General features: G+C 34.0%; 1 pseudogene; it reads right to left on the bottom strand.

Moving 5' to 3' along the window:
* Positions 1-9,870: 9,870 nt before the first annotated feature.
* Positions 9,871-10,827, bottom strand: LOC137711968 (dof zinc finger protein DOF3.5-like; annotated as a pseudogene).
* Positions 10,828-13,642: the final 2,815 nt, after the last annotated feature.

The following is a 13,642-nucleotide window of genomic DNA, read 5'->3' as shown; positions in this document are numbered from 1 at the left end:
AAAACTAAAAAAAATCATTTAATTATTATTAAATATTAAAATAATAAAGAAAATTAAAAAATTAAAATTAAAAATTAAAAAAAAAAAAAAAAAAAAAAAAAACCCTCACGTCCCCTTTCCCCACCCCACCCCCCCCCCCCCACCCCCTTCTCTTTCTTCTCCCCCATCTTCATATTCTTCCCCTTCTAACGCCCTTCCTGCAACCCAGAAAAAAGAAGAAGAAGAAAAGAAAAAAAACCAATTTATCTTCCCCCCCCCCTCGCGATTTTCCCCGACCCCCCTTCCTTTCTTCCCCCTCCTGTCTTCCCTAACCCCCGCACCCACTACCTACAACCCAAAAAAAAAAAAGCCCAGGAAAAAAGCCAGATCCCGTTGAGGTGAATCGGGAAACCTTCGGGTGGGAGTGGTGGATTTGGGGTTGAGTTTTTTTTTGGGGGGGGGGGGGGAGGAACTAGGTTTGGTTTGGCTTTTTTTTTTTTTTTTTTTTTTTTTCTCTTCCTCCTTCTTTCTGGGTTGCAGGCAGGGGGAGGGGGGACGAACTGCGTTTGGTTTGGTTTTTTATTTTTTTTTTCCTTCTTCATCTTCTTCTTCTTTCTGGGTTGCGTTTTTTTTTTTTTTTTTTTTTTCGGGTGGGGCGGGGTTGATGGGTTTTCAAATTTCTCTTCTTTTTTTTTTTTGTTGAAGATTAAGCAGGAAGATGAAGATAGGGGAGAAGAGAGAGAGGGGGGGGAAGGGACGAAGTGAGAGCTTTTTTTTTTTTTTTTTTTTAACTTTTGTTTTAATATTTAAAAAATATTAATTTTTTTTTTTAGTTTTTAATAATATTTTTTAAATTTTTTAGTAGAAAATGGGCCCCGAATCAAGCCACGTCAGCATTTAATTGAGAAATAAACGGCCAAGCTAACGGAATGTATAATATTGGCACAAATTCTAAAGATGAGTTATGAAAGTGTCGTGACACTAATAGTTGAGGTAGTTTTTTATACTTTACCCTTTTTTCTATTTTGTTGTTTTCATTTCTTTCATTCTTTTGCAATAAGCGATAGCTATATTCTATTTTGTTTTTTAAAGGACACGGTAGAGTTTTATGGATACACATTCTTTAGTGATTAATTCTTCGATCCAGAGGTAATTTGCATAAACAAATATAAACATTTTTTTGTCAGAACACAAACGAACATATAAGTGGTAATCCCTGAACGGCTAACATGCACAGACACCATCGGTACAGCTTCCTTCTTAGCAAAACAAAGTACAACCCATCTTGTATTTGACTTTCCTTCTTAGCAAAACGTTACGTGTATATATACATATATATTATATATAATTTATAACGTGAATACTTGTAAACGTATAAGTTAAACCAACAGATAATTTAATTTGTACTTTTGAAAAAAAAAAATCCAACATATAAGTTAAATCTACCCTTTAAACACGTAACGTTTCTTGAAACCAAATTGTAGAACGCCAAATCACAAGTCAAACATTAATAGTATACATCAACGTAACATTGTACGTTTTGCGTGTAATTAATCATATACAGTGTGGAATAGATATTGCTAAGACATTAGATGCATTTTCTTTTTTCTTTTTGAAGAAGAAGTACGATATTTATTGATTGAAAGGGAATACGTACAAATAAGAGGATCATGCGCATACATGGGCCTCGATAAGAACCTTGCCGAGAATTTTAACCTGGTCGAAGGGACAAAAAGCGTCCCACACAAACAGCTTGAAAGGCTATCTATCCTCAATAACCAATTGGTTCACAAATTTTTCTATAACTTAACTCAAGCAATTCTTCCATCTGGCAAAGTGCTTTCTTCAATCAACATATCCAATATAAGGTCAGGTGGCTCCCCTACCCAATATTAGATGCATTTCCTTTATCTGATAGATATGTACAAACCCTATGATTTTTCCATCAGCTTCCAAAGTATATATAAAAGAGAAACATAAGAAAGAGGAAACTTTACCTTCCATCCATAAAGCGGTTGAGACCTGCAGTCTACACGTCAGGGGTGGTGCAATACACACGAACTTCCTTTTTATAATTTTTCTTCGCTACTTATCTTTGTCTTAATTTCTTACTTTCGGCATTGTATTTCTTAAAAAAAAAAAAAATTCACTTTCCATGCATGATTCTTTTCTGCAACAAGCTTTCACATTAAGTAAGTCCCCTGCATCATGCATATACATACATATATATATATATATATATATATATATATATATAGGTATCCAGTTGTTAATGGTCATTGGAGTTCAATCGAATATCTAATCCAATTAATTTTGTTGGCCATTAAATTTTAGTTTGTAATCGAATCCAATGCCCCTTAATAATATGAGGATATTTGACTGCCCAGAAAAAAGTGTTTTGATTATACAATTTGCCGATTGTATCAAAGATTATAATTTCTATAATTTTAAATGCATATAAGATCAAAAGAATTATGAAACGATCCATAAAAAAAGTATGAAACCAACGGCTTGAATTAGATAGGAATATTTTAAAACAAAAAATATACTGAAAACTTAGATACAATGAGGATCCCTTTGTGTTGAGAATGAATTTCAAATTGATGATATGAATGACCTTATATGGGCTTATAAGTAAGTTGATCTACTCCTCATATTGCCAATGGATTTTATGATGGAACCTCAACTTTCTTCATGTTATCAGAGCAGGTTGTCCGACGTGTAAATCTCAACGGCTATGCTCCTCGTCACTTGTTTGTATTGTCCATGTATTAGGCTTGAAATTTTGTCACACGTGAGGAAGCGTGTTGAGAATAAATCACACATTTCTCAAAGGCTACACTTGCTCCACATCATCTATTGTATTGTCCATGTGTTATAGGCTTGAAAATTTGTCACGGGTGAGGAAGCGTGTTGAAAATGAATCACACATTGATGAAAGTAAGAACTTTACATAAGCTTATAAGTAAGTTAAGTTATTTTCTATATTATCAATTAGTTTAATGGTGAAATCTCAACTTATTTCACCTAAAGACACCTAAGAGCCTCATATCAAACTTAACTTTGCAAGCCACAACAAAAGGGAGATGAGAAAAAGCAAATAAAAACATTACGCTTCACAAGACCAAGGGTAGCTAATTCATCCACTACCAATATTGACCTCACGACAGACATGGTTGAAGCTTAACACCTGCAGATTAATTAAATTGGATTGTATGTATGTACCAAGACATTTCCTTTTTACAAAACCTCAAGTATTATAGAAAACTGTTATAATTAAGAGTATACACTATATATGAATAAAGAAAAGAAATTTTGCATGTGCTTATACATATTAGGCTACTTCTTATATAGTTAGTCAGTTTTATGATTAAACTTCAACTTTCTTTAAAAACAAAAGTGTAATTCTGCACGTAAATTATTTTATTCTTTCATTAGAATGAATGGCGGCCATATATTCAGTTCCATGATAGGTGGGATGTCTTTGACTAATATCATGAGATGTACTTATGTTGGTATGGAAATCCTTTTTTTGGGATCCCGTGATTGTGACCGTTCATCGTATATCATGCGATCAGAAATCATTTTAATATACGATGAACGGTCACGATCACATGATCCCCAAGAAAAGAATCCGGCGAGGATCTTTTTCCGTGTTGGTATTGGTCTTATTGCCAACGGGGATCCTTTTTGGATCCTTTTGGTGAGAATTTTGGGGATCCGTGAATCGTGTCCATTCATCATACATCATACGGTCAGTTTTTATTAGGTACTGTTTATGTTTAATTTTAAATAAAAATATTTAAAATGATTTATGATCACACGATGTACAATGAATGAACACGATTTACGAATTTTTGGAATCCTCACAAAGAGAATCCGGTGAGATCCGAATTCGTCTTTTTGTAGGTTATGCTGAGTTGTAAAGCAAACATAGGCTGAGGAAGACACGATCAGCTTTTTTTTTGTGCATCCATGTTTACGAGTGTTGTTATGTGTACTTCTTGTGATTTCTCCAATGTTTCATGATAGTGCATTCAGCTCAGGTTAAATTTTTATTTTTATTTATATATTGTCATAGTTAATTGTTTAGGGCATATAATTGATGACCCTTTAGAGTTATAGTTTTAGGTTTGAAGTATCCTAAAATCCAATATTTACAAATTTTGAAATTTAAGCTCAAAATAGTGATTATGCCTAGGAAATTTGATAAAGTGGTATTTTTCGAGGCTCAAAAATAAATTTTCTTTTCAAAATTTTGAAAAATAAAATTGTTTAAAAGACTTAAATATCCTTATAATTTTAATTGCATTATATTCAAGTCATTTGCCTATTTTTCATTTCTCGAGACCCTTTGAGAACATTTTGAGTGCTAGTCAAATCATCTCTTATCCCTAATATATATTTACTTGGTGCTAGGCGTCCAGATGAGCTCGAGTTGCTCTTGAGAGGGTCTGAAAAATAGGAACTAGACAAAGTTTTCCAATGTAGTTAGGGTTAGTTAAGTCCTTTGACACGTAAAAAAGGAGAAAAAAATTGTAAGAGTTTGGAAAAAAGAGGGAAAAGGTCTTTTAACTGTTTTATAGACAACATTGTGGTTTGTCAATCCAATTCTTTTCAATTTGAGTGAATTGTTGCAGTGGTGAATATGCAAGTGGCATGTATCTCAGTTGTGCACTTGAGGTCCCGTGTACGAATTGCTTACCCGCTCCACGCTTTCTCAATAAACTTCTAGGTGTATCTTGTCCGCCAACCTGCACTGTTCAGGATCTGTCGATCCAATTCTATCCAGAAGAGAAAGTGCATTATCATACGATATTTAGTCAATCAAGTGGAAGTTTTGTAGCACAGTTGGTAGCCATTTTGTCAATCAAGGAAGCAAGCCAATAGCAATCCTCTCTCCAGTATGTGACAGTTATTTAAATAAACTTAGTGTAAATTATCTTATCGTTTTTATAAAAAAAAATTCATTAAAAAAAAAGTTATGGAGTGATCCCACAGGTAGAGGTGAATCTGCCATTTCATATCAAGGGGACATTTCAGAAATATGAAGCTTTATTTTCTTAATTTCTAATATGCATCATGTAGATTGATCATATTTTTCTATTTTTTATAAAGTGATATATTTACACCGAGGGATGGGGATTTATGTGCTAATTTACATAATGAGCTAATAATAATAAATTGTCATCAAACTCATCAACCACATGAGTCAAATCTAAGACCTTCAACTTTTAAGTGAAGATAAATATTATAATTATTAGACTGTAATACTAAGAGTAAGATAAAGAGAAATTATAAGCTATAAGTAAAATAAAGATGGTTAGAAGATGATATTACAAACCGCAGTCACTACTCACTTAATTCGACTAAGAGTTGAGAGTAGAAATTAAGAAAATACATGAGGAATGGTGGAGTAGAAGTTCAAACCAACAAAACAAAGATTTTTTATGAGAATCATTGTAAAATAACCAAACATGTAGACATTTACTTAATTTTTTTTTTTCAAAAAGAGATTGCATAAGGGACTTAGGATTACTCTGGTCCCCTAATGGCTTCACCACTACACATAGATGTTTAATTTTGTATAAATTACTAATTAGTTAGCACTTGAATATTCAGTTTAAATATGACCATACATCGTCTTTTAAATTTTTTTTTTTTTTAATTTTCTAGGCCCATAATAACATATGGATACATGAGTGGTAACTTATTCCCATTGCTGAAAAATTATATGTATATAATTATTAGGATGATTTCCTTACCTTCACAGACACAAAAGAAAAAAGTGCATGAATTGTATGACCAGTTTACACCTAATTAAGACGATCATTTCCTTACCTTTCCACAGACACAAAAGAAAAAGTGCATGAATTATATGACCAGTTTACACCTACCATGAATGCTGTTTGAACATTGTGCGTAGAATAATGAACCCAGCATATTATGTGATGCAAATTAAATAGTAAAGTCAAATTCGTTACTTACTATGTTGCAAGTTCAATTCTAAAAAAAATTAACACCAACTCCTAGTCAACTAATAATATGTGATAATAATCTCATGCAAATCTTGAGCCTCTCACTCTCTGGGGCCTAAAACAGCTTGCACATGGACTTTTGCAGATATCATGATGCGAGGATGTCATCCAAGTAAGTTCGATCGACCGACATTTTATGTGCCATGAATATGATTAGACAAGTAGAACCATGCTGTCTACATAATTTTTCAAATTGCAATCCACTACTTAATTATGATCAGGTCAGCATTTGCAACGTACAAATGCATCCATGGAAAAGTTGGAAATTAAGCAAATTAATTTTCACGTCGTTCATCAAAGATTGTATGATTGATTAACGATTGCGCGGTGGATGAGCAATCTATAAAATAACCTAGTACATTCCAACATGGCAACATAAGAGGCATAAAATATTAAATGAAAACATTGGTACTGGTTACCATGCATTTGACTAGGTGATGTTTTAATTTTCTCCATGAAATAATTTGTCAAATATATCTGTATTATTTGTTATTCGACTATTTGTTGAGGAGCTTTTTTTTTTTTTGTTCATGGTGGCGAACATCCATTATATGAAGTCTAAACGGGCGGATATCAAAATACGAAGCCCTAGAACCAACGTATAGAAAGAAGACGTCACTTATGCAAATAAAACATGAGTAATAGTTCTTCACTGTTGCAATTACAAAATAGTACATTAAAGAAAAAACATAAAAGGGTTTTAACACAAAAAGAAAAACCCTTCATAGAGGCCCAAACAATAGAGACCTAAACGTGGGTAGTAGATAAAATCCTAGAAGCCTAGGTGAGAGATAACCCATTGCACCTGCCCGAAAGCTAGAATTAGCCAACAACCCACACTGCCAATTCCACACCAAAAAATAATAGTTGTTTACCTTAACATCGTACCATATACAGACCTTCGAAAAGTCCTTGATAATCAACAAAAGTAAACCACAAACAAACAACATCAAAATACCCAAAACAAAGTTGAATTTTATCACTAATTAACCTACAAACCGAAAGGAACAGCCAAACCTCACATCTATATCCACCGCCCAGAGACTAAAACACAGTTCCAATGCTGCCGAAGTAAGACATAAATTCATAAACAAAGAAGGAAGCCGGGCAGAGCTCCGCGCCGAAACCAATGACTTGGTATAACACACCTTCAATTGAATGAGCGACGTTTACTCTCAGAGTGGATAGCGGACACAAGAGCTCGGTCAAAGTTCAATTGAGGAGCTTCTACTTGCCCTAGAATCACTGATTAGTTACTTGTGGATCATGGACTACGAGGATGTATTTAATTGGATGATTTCATTTATATGGTTGTAACATCATAAGTTTTTGAGCTACAAGTATTACAATTTGAACTCATTTAGAAGTTCTTTACAATTTAACCAAGCGTGGTCATGTTACTAATCCACTCAAATTATACATAACCAAATGAACGTCATGTTTGGCCACAAAAGGTGGTATTTGGAATTTAGGGTTTATTGTGATCATTTTGGAAGATTGATCCAGGATTCAGCGTGGAATTTTTTAACCACAAACCCACAAGAAGCATGGTGTTTGGGATTTGGAGTTTCTTGTGCTCAATTTGGAAAAATTGCTCAAGGTGGAGCTAGTGGACTCATTTACAATAGTAATGTTCGGAGAGTTGGCAAGTTTAGATCAAGGTGGGGCTAGGGGACTCATCCATCCGATTATAAGCATTTTTTATTATATATTGTTGAGATTGTCAATGAAGTAAAATCATATTTGAACGTGTACTTTTAATCATGATTTGATCAAACTTTGCAGGCACTTTATACTAGATGTTTGTCGGCTGTAAGATGGTTGTGGAATCGTTAATTTCTTGGATCATGGGAATTTTCTGGGATCATGTGTCGTACTAAATTTCATGAAATCCTCTATTTTGAAACTTGCGTATGCTGCATGGGTTTCATGTCTACCCGTACATGCTTTCAATAAATTTGAAAGTTTCATATCTTTTTAATTCGAAGGACAATTATAAACGGCACTAGACTGACTGTTTTCCTATCAAAAGAAGCACAGACACCATTTGGAATATATCAACCTACAGTCCTGCATGCATCTTGACCAAGTAATTTCTATTATTGTAGGGCTTTGACACAAATAATTTTCCTCGTTGAAAATTCAATGAGTAGAACTTTAGTGAGTAGGAGAAAAATTAAACAACAGTAGCCTGACTAATTAATATATGGAATAGATCATGAATGAATTTCTAGATTTTTTACATGAGCCCTAAGCTTAACTAACACAGAAGCTTCTGTGGGAGCTTTTAATTAATAATAGAAACGTGTATTTACTTACAAATTGAAGAAACTTCTATATAGGAGCTTCATTTGGGCAATGCATGATTTTGGAAAAGATATCCTAGAGTAACTAAGAACCTAGATAGCTATAAACAATCCACTCTTGAACTGATAAAGATACATCGATCGAGAAATACCTTTCGTTAGTTTAATTGAATAATCTGCATTACATATGTGCTTCACTCACTAAAATTGAAATGATAATTGTTGGTTGGGTTTTAAATGAAGGGATATTGGCTGAAATGGTGAAAACACAAATTTCAATCGGTGGAATGATCGCTCTTTTAGATTTCGGTAATCTGTTGTACGTCATTTGAACAATATATAATTAGTACTACCACATTATTAGATTTCGGTAATAGTCGTTATTTGATTTCGGCATTTGAAATATTAAAATCCTCTTATCATCTATTTTTCTTGAATGAAACGCGTACATAATTAGTACTACCACATTATTGTGAATAGAGTTTATAATTCAAAAAATTAAGTAAAAGGATCATATTTATATTTATAGATTATTCATGGTGTGATTCTTAATTTCTAATATATTCTATACATAATTAATCATATCCATAGTATATTAAAACAAGGGTTATTATACATAATGGTCCCTGAGATTTGCATGATCAATAGAAATGGTCCCTATGATTGAAAATCAATAGAATTGGTCCCTGAGATTGTCCACTATCCATAATTTTGGTCCTTCTATTAAAAACAATTTTGGGCAATTTTCAAAGCTTTGTAACTCAATCGTATCTTAGCCAAATTCGACCCATAATATATCAAAATGAAGATAGGAAAGTGTAGAATAATATTATACCATTTGGAAGCCCAATGTCCTTGGGAAAACTGGAAAACTCGCCGGAAACTGGGTAAATTTTAAAAGTTCATAACTTCTTCAATATTCAATCAAATCGAGTGATTCAAAAACAAAAATAATACTTATTGACGAGACGAAACGAATGGTACCTTTTTCGAAGGTTAACTCACCATGGTTTGGTCGGACAAAGGCTCGAAAGTGGCTAACCATTTTCGAGTTAGCCATTTTCGAGCAGTTTTCCGGCCAAACCACGGGGAGTTAGCAGTAAATAAATAAAAAGATACCATTCTCTTTTTCTTATCGAGAAGTATGATTTTAGTTTTTGAATCACTAAATTTCGTTGAGTATTGAAGAAGTTATGAACGTTTAAAGTTTACCTAGTTTCTGACAAGTTTTCCAGTTTTCCCACAGACCAGTCACCTTTTAGGCACTTTCTGGCCATCTACAGCAATCATTGGGCTTCCAAATAGCTATAATCGTGTTCTACACTTTCTTATCTTCATTTTGATATATTATGAGTTGAATTTGGTTAAGAAACGATTGAGTTACGAAGCTTTAAAAATTGCCCAAAGAGTTTTTAACGGAATGGCCAAAATCATGGATGGTGGACAATCTCAGGGACCATTTTTATTAATCATGCAAATCTCAAGAACCTTTTTGTTTAATAACCCTTAAAACAAAATGAACACAATGAACAACATTTCTTCTCTCGTCATGTAGTCCTGGAGAAAGTTTCATTACATGGCAAGTCAAACGGGCTCCAACCACCCATTAACAAGTTTGGATCATGAGGCTCTGGTCCTAATAGCGATGTAGGAGCCTACATTGTATGACTACCACTATCCATCATTTGAGAAGTAGTAGACCATAATGCCTCTTGGCCTGGCAATGGCGGCAACCCGAAATCGCTTGCATATTGTACTACTTCACTTGTATCTTGATGATGATGATGCTTCTCTGGATGATGAATTAATGGGTCTAATCCACCAAAGTACATGCGGTCATTGATGCTACAATTTTCAGTAGAAAAGTGATATTGAGATAGAGTAGTGTGACATCCAAGTGACCCAACAAGACCATTTTGATGATGATGATCACCCATTAACTGAGTACTAGTGTTATCTAAGCTTGCATTGTTCATGTTCAACACCATGCTTGAAAAATCTACAGTCGATGGGTTGAATTCGCTTGGCAATTCTGGTAGTTGACGATCAGATCTAGTAGTACTATCTGAATTATCTGGCTTCTGGTTCAAGAAATTTGCATAAACAAGTGCAAGATCAATATGTGACCCATCTTGAGTCATCGAGGAACTTGTGGAATCACCCAACACGTTGGTGCCATAGGAATTATGAGCACCCTCATAAGTATTGGCACTACTCTTATTAGTGTTGTGTTGTGCGTGACCTTGTGTGGTGGTGGTAGTGATGGTGGATAGCCTTAAAGACTTGGATCCTCTTCTATTCTTGCGGCAGCCACCTCCGACAGGGACGTTCCTGAGGGATCCACCTTTGGTCCAGTACCTCCTACAGCCCTTGCAAAAGTACCTTGGCTAAGTTAAACTATAGTTGTTGAGGTAACAAAATTTGGTGTTGGAACAACCACACCTGGGACAATTGGGAGATATGTGATGATGATCATCGTTTAGTTTCCATCTTGCTCTCTCCATCACCAATACCCCAATTCTTCATAGGCTTCATCAAAATTTCCGACACACCCTCTTCCTTGCAGAGTTGGGGAGAGAGAGAGAGGGAGAGAGAGAGAGAAAGAGAGAGAGAAGGCTCAGTTGGGTTGCATGTAAATGAAATAGTACAGTCTATACGCTTATATGGGATATAGTAATAATATAATTAAGAAAGCAGCTGTGTAGAGTACACAACCCCGTGCATATTGCACACTAGTGTGTTGAGAGATTTTCTCACATTGATAATGTAAATTCTGATATTTCAACATATAATTATGGTCTTAAACGATTGCTAATTGACTTTGGATCAGAAGTATGTTCTAGTTCTATCAAAGTATCAAAATAGGCCTAATTTGTATTGTGCAATTATGTCATGTGGTTTAAGCCACGCCATGTATGAGGGTGTGTATTAATTGTCAAATGATTTTTTTTTCAGTAACATCATTTATGAGATTTGAATAGAATCCCCTTCTAATAAAATTAAGATCGACCATCGTCAATAAACCAGATATATAGTCAATAGCAAATTCCAATTAATTTTGAGTTAAATACTCTTAGGCAATTAGTATAAGGGTAATGCTAGAGAGACTAAATTTGTAAATAAAATTTTATAAATTAAATGACATGAAAGTTGATGATTGGATTTTTACTTAAGAGTTGATTAACGTGTTTATTTCTTATTACTGAAACACTATTTAGTTTGTAAATTTTACAAATTTAGTTTACCTAACACTACTCTCGGTATAAAGTAAAAGGGAAGTTTGTTATATAGAAATGTTGACTGTGGTATGCGCCCGTGCACATGAGGTTTCGTTGGCGTTAGAGCAACTCTAGTGTTGAAAAGGCCCCGAGGGCAACTCACTATTGAATCCCCCCAGTGAACAGTAACTGTCTTTTACATCTCCACCCCTAAACTGAATAGCTATGGTAATAGGCAATAAAATATTAGTATTTTTTATTTTATAAAATAATAAAAAAATAATTTTATTTCAAATTTCGGATATAATTTTTAATCGGTCTCGTTGTACCACGTTTCATTAAATAAGGAATTACAACCCAAAGTATTTGAGAAAATATAAAATTATGGTGTAAGGTGGAAGATAATGATAAGATATTTATAGAAAAATTAAATCTTTTTTTTATTATTTTTTAAAAAAAAATTCGGATTTTTTATTAATTGTTTACATTTTGTTTAATTTTTTTATTATTTTTTTACATTTTTCATTAATTTTATAATGTGGCTGACGTCAGCCTTGCATCATATAGCCTTAGGCTCTCAAGCCACCAATTCGAGTCTGGCCTCTCACTCGGGCCTCCCCCGAACCTCATTGCCTACATGGACTAGAGCAGATTGCTAGGGTTATTAGGTCATTTCTATCGCTGGTTCATCGGACTCCAGCTCCTGCTGGAGTTGCTCTTAGGGACGTAAAGGGAGTTAGGGATATGAGTGATTGTAACTGTGTCACATGTCACATCACCGTAGGCTGATAACGGGTGTTGGTCTTTGCCACACATAGCACGAGGTTATTGGTGCCATGATCATGCATACTCGTGACTCACGAGTCGTGACGGAGATGAAGGAAGCAAAACCCTCGAAACGGGTAATGGTTCCCTTGAGGACCAGACAGCCTTCTATATTATATGTTTAATTTTAACTAATAACTCCAATTTTACTACTAATTGAGAATTCTCAATTAATCTGCAACTTAATTAGTTAAAAATATCTATTTTTGCACTGAGTTTTGAGTTCGTTTCTTCTATTTTGTATCTTCATTTGAAATTTTGAGTTCGATTTTCCTTTCTTTATTATCGCTTGTATTCTCCACAATCCATATCCATGCAACCATGCAAGTGAAACTAAAACCCCTTCTCGTTAAAGGGTGACTCTTTCATCAGTTTAATATACACATCTTTATTGGTATATTTTGAAGTAGTTTTGTCTTCATTTTATTTCATTTATGATTTTCCCATTCAAACAAATTTTTTAGATTTGTTGTCATCTCGCTCAAGTTTTCTGCCAGTATGATTAATTACGGGAAGGATAATGCTTGCATTCCTCTCTTGGGGGATGAACTTATTTTCTCACTTACAAAGAAAATATCTTTATCGCAAACTTTTATAATCGAAACCGTTTAATCTCTTAATCTCCATTTGAAAATCATGTCTACAAAAATCATTTAAATCGTTTTCATTTAGTCATACAAATAGATCAAAATAAATCAACCGTTGAGAGAATCTCTTGAACCTATAATTTCTTAAAGTGGGAATGTCCCTTGGGTCGGTGCTGAGTTACACATATACAAATATACTTTGGGGAGGATCTCTCGGATCATGGGCTTCTTGGATCCATAAGCTTGTGAGTTTTCAATAAGTCTTTTGGGAAGGAAACCAGTACCAAGTTTGGAAATTTACTCCGCATTTGGTTTTTTTTTCTTTCATAAATCTCAACCGTTCTCTTTTGCCCCTTCATGCGCAGGTGAGCAAAGCTCATACCAAGCTTGTCAACAATTTTAGAGTTTGTTTAGTACTCTACTTGAATTTAACTTTTTAAACTCAAAAATACTTTTTATGTTTTATGCCTTAAAAACTTGTATGGTAAAACTATTTTTAAAAAATGAACTCAAGACTAACTTAACAAAATAGCCTACAACCACCTCACTTTGGATCACTTTGTCCAGTTTTAGTTTTAAGATTTAAAACAATTTTATATCTCATACTAAACCAATGTTGGAAGTCTTCAAGAAAATTGTTTTCAATAAATGTTCTTAAAGAAATGTATTGAAAAATGATGAATTTTTTT

Source organism: Pyrus communis, chromosome 14, assembly GCF_041283825.1.
Source record: "Pyrus communis isolate YQ-2024b chromosome 14, ASM4128382v1, whole genome shotgun sequence".
Classification (NCBI taxonomy): Eukaryota; Viridiplantae; Streptophyta; class Magnoliopsida; order Rosales; family Rosaceae; genus Pyrus; species Pyrus communis.
The sequence above is the reverse complement of the archived record's forward strand: the minus strand, read 5'-3'. Positions and strand labels throughout refer to the sequence as shown.